Below are 4,492 nucleotides of genomic sequence, written 5' to 3'. Positions count from 1 at the left end.
TTCAGCCTGGAAGAGACAGGGGAGGATATATGGTTTAGAAAAAGAGATTATGGATAACAAAATATGAGAATAGATCCAGGAGAGCTGGTGGTGAAGCTCCTGCAATGCACAGGGCAGAAGGAACAGGAAGTAAAAGCGGTGACTGGGAGGGTAGCAAGGAGGGGCCAGTGCCAAACATCCTTTAGATGAAGCAGAACCATCACTCCCAAGGTGTCCTAATCCCAGGAACCTGTGAATATGTTATATTCTATGACAGAGGATTTAAGATTGCTAACCAGCTGACCTTCAGAGGGGAAAATCCTCTTGGTTTATCTAGGCGGGCCCAGTGTAACCACAAGTACTCTTGAAGGTGGACAAGGGAGGCAGAAGAGTGAGTGTCAGAGAAATGCCATGGAAGAAGGACTCGACCTGCCATTGCTGGTTTTGAAGATGGAGGAAGGGGCCATGAGCCAGCAAATGCAAGGGGACTTCTACCAGCTGGAAGAGGCAAGGAAACAGATTGCCCCTAGAGCTTCTGGAAGGAACAGAGACCTGCTGACACCTTGATTTTAGTCCAGTGAGACCTATTTTGGACTTCTGACTGCAAGAACTGCAGAACAATCAATTCGTGTTACCACCACTAAATTTGTGATGATTTACTACTGCAGTCACAGGAAACAGAGGCAGTGGCCATCACTGTGTTCATTCACAGGTTCAGCCAGTGCCCCTGGAGTTAACTGCAGGCTGATGAGCGCCACTCCTCCAACTCATGCCACGTCCCGTTTGACCTCAGAGAATCTTGGAGTCCCTGAAGGGCCTGGAGGGCTGTGTGGCCTGGCCTGCCTCTTGGGATGGATGGAAGTGGGCTTGTTTGAACACGGTCAGGATGAGGGGTCAGCCAGGCAAAGGCAGATGGCCAGCCAAATCTGGTGCCAAGCATGCAGAGGCAGAGGGCTCCTACCTGGACTCCGGCAGCATCCCTGGAGGCATGGAGAAAGCTGCTGAGAAGTTTCCAGGGAGACGGGCAGGTGGGGCTGGGGAGACAGAAGGCAGAATGCAGAATGGAGCCACGGTCCCCACAGAGGAGGTGACCACTGTGTGTGGGTTGAGAAGAGACAGCCACAAGGAGTTTTGGTTTTGGACTGGGTGTAAGAGACCCTGGCCAGTGAGGAGTGGGACGTGGATACGGCATGTAGATGGCATGTGGGGAAATTCCGCAGTGGCCAGAGTTGAATATGGGCAATAGCTGCAGAGGGCCACAGGGACTGGGTTGTGTTTGCTTTGTTTTTGTGGGACAGGGTAAAACTGTGTGTGCTCAGAAACAGGGAGGTGTTGAAGGTGTCATGGAGGGCCGTTCACGGATGGGTAAGCAGCAGGAGGAGGGATGGACCCTGGATGTTTTACTTTGTCACCACACCCATCACACCCCTAGGGCTTTACCTCAGGAGCAGGATTGGACAGGTTCCTTTCAGGGACCCACCAGCCCCCAGGCTGTGGTCCCCACCCTCCAGTCCCCACTTCCCCCAACCTGGTGAAACTTCTTGCCCTTTGGGGCATGGAAACTTCTCTTAAATCATCACACATTCTTCCCCACTCTACTGTTTATGGAATAAATCTCATGTTCTCTCTCCTTCCAGTCCTCAGCCTTCTGGCAATAAAAATGACTCTTTTCTTCAAGAAAAAAAAAAAAGAAAAGAAAAGAAAAATAAACACCCCTTGCCTTGACATTCGAGACTGATGTTTCTGCTTTGGGTCTGAAAAGTGCAATGAACAGAGAGTTTCCAGAAAATAAATACAAATGGCCTTCACCATATGAAAAGATGCTCAGCCTCACTTATAATCAGAGAAATGAAAATTCAAAAACCACAGTGAGACAGCACTGCCCATCAGACTGGTGGACATCCACAGATGCCCCACACACTACACTAGCGATCTGCAGGGAGCTGGCACCCTCCTACCTGCTAGTGTGCAAGCAGACAGCAAGCACCAGGGCGGGGAATGAGCTACATGGACACTCTCATGCACCAAGAATGACATATGGAACAGGGCATTCATTGCAGCCTTGTGACATCAAACAACACAAAGCAGCCAAGGATGTACCAGCCAGGGACTAGGTGAACACACATGGCACAATCCTGCCAGGGAGCTCAAGTGGATGCAAATCAGACAAAGATGTGAGCAAACCTTAGCAAATGTATCCGCATGGTTTGTTAAATGAAGGAAGTGAGATGTAGAACAATAAACAACGTGTATCTTTTTGTAGAAATGTACATTTTAAAGTAGAAGTGTATATATAAAATGTATATATATGTACGTATATGTATATATACATATACATATATATTCTTTGTATTTGCTTGTTTTTGCATAAGAAATACTAATACTACTGATGATAAACACAAATCTAATAAAAATGGTGAAGGAATAGAAGGAAATGGGACTGAGACAGCAGAGGTGGGCACAAGATAGTTCTAGGTATACTTTTTTATATGTTGTTTATTTTTACCATATAAATATCTTAGGTCCTCAAAACAATTTTCAATTTAATTGGGAGTCTGAGCTGAACACTGACTGCCTGTTTCTCTGGCTAGTTGATGGGGTTCACTGTGCTCGTGTTCACCCCAGCCCAAGACATGTGGGAGGAATGACATGGCTTGTCAGAAAATGAAGAAAGATTTTGCAAGAAAGAATTTAGAGCCCTCCCCAACCAAGGCTAGTGCCTCCATGTCCTTTCCCATTCCACACCCCAGGCCCAGTTGAACCTCTTCCAATCCAGGGAACATGCAAATAGAGGGAGCAAGCAGGACACACAGGGATCTTTGAGGATTGGGCACAAGTACTTCTATCTTTGGTCTCGGAGTTTGTCCCTTGGATATCAATGCTGTCAGAAGGTTTTTCTCCCTCACCTCTCCTTTTTATGTTCAAAGCTCCAATCCTGACACTTGGTTTCTGATGTGAAAACATCCTACTCTCTAGACTGGTTCCGTGTTTGATGTCGGCCCTTTCAAATGTTCAAGACGTGCTTTGCAGAAATGCAGACTCTGCCAGCTTCCCTCTTGTCCATTTCTCTCTGTTCAGTTCTCAGCTGCTGTGGGACTGAGCACTTATAAAAGTAAGGAGGGGGCTCACCCTACACCGTTGCTGAGTTATTAAAGTCATGGCAAATCCAACACATTAACCTGAACTCAGACCTTTAATGTGACTCTTAAATATGCATCACAGCCCTAATAAATGTAAATCAGTCTGGTAATGACTTCTCAGCTGTTTATCTGGAGCATCACTGATTTATATTTTTTTCAATTAACTCATCAAAGGGCCTAGATTTTAATCAAAGACTTCAGAATCTTCTGTGGGGCCAAGTCATATCACTGTCAATGTGAAGGGAAGTCTCCAGTGGCATACCACAGGGCTCTACCCAGTAGAGCATTCCATAATTTAGATGAAGGCATCAAGAAATAAATATCACATCTATCAATTACCCAAAGTCCAGTGGGATAGGTAGATATAACAGATGGCAGAATCAAGGTCACAGTTACCTTAAGAGAAGAAATTAATGCATCAACCTGAATAATTATAAAACCTTGTGTATAGAAACCAGCAACTCATTGTACTTGATCAAAGATCATTTACAGAGTGACTGAAGTTTCTCCAAAAGGATAATATGACATAAGTAAATGCAAAACTGCCTGTATGGGTGGATGCAGAGGGCCATCCCACTGCACTCTGGAGTAGCCATCTGCCCCACTGAGAACCCACCAAGGTGGCTGGCATGCTGTAGGGGCATGTGGGGAACCACCAAAGATGTGCAGCTGTAGAGCCTGGAGAAGGGCTAGTGGTAACACAGCACTGCTCTGAAAGCTCAGGTGTTGTAATGGCCTCTGATCGTTGTGAGGTACTCCCAGGATGAACAGGCAGAATTTGCAAGGGAGGTAAGTTCCTCTTCATTCATAGACACATTTTCCAGGTATTGGGATGATCTATTAATACAAATCTTCAAATTTCATCAAGCAAGCAAATTATAAATGAACTACTCTATATTTTAAAAATCTTAGAAACTTTTGTTTAAATGAAATCTCACCTGGAAGCCTAACATTACAAGCCAGGTGAAAGTGGGTTTATTCTTCTTAAAACAGAGGTGGAGCCCATAACCCCATTTTATGGATGTCCCCCACAATCCAGAACACTTGTAAAGGTCTTCTGTAGAAAATCCCCAAATCCCGGTGATAAAGAGGCCACGAACCATGTGTGCTCTTGACTCCTTTTATTTCTCCCTGGCAAATATAACATTTCTGTAATCTAACATTTTGGTTACAACTGACAAGCTGTCAGTTGTGTTGGGGCGTGATGTTCTAACATACTGCTAGAGGAGCTTGTAAGGATGTTTAGACTTAAAAATATGATCTGGAATTGATATCACAAAGTTAAGTTAAACAGTTCAGCTATCAAATTTTATATTCAGTATACACTATATTCCCAGAGTCCCCCAGGATTTGGTTTGGCGCCAGATCTCTCA

The sequence above is a fragment of the Acinonyx jubatus genome, chromosome A3 (assembly GCF_027475565.1).
Source record: "Acinonyx jubatus isolate Ajub_Pintada_27869175 chromosome A3, VMU_Ajub_asm_v1.0, whole genome shotgun sequence".
Lineage (NCBI taxonomy): Eukaryota > Metazoa > Chordata > Mammalia > Carnivora > Felidae > Acinonyx > Acinonyx jubatus.
Note: the sequence above shows the minus strand (reverse complement) of the source record.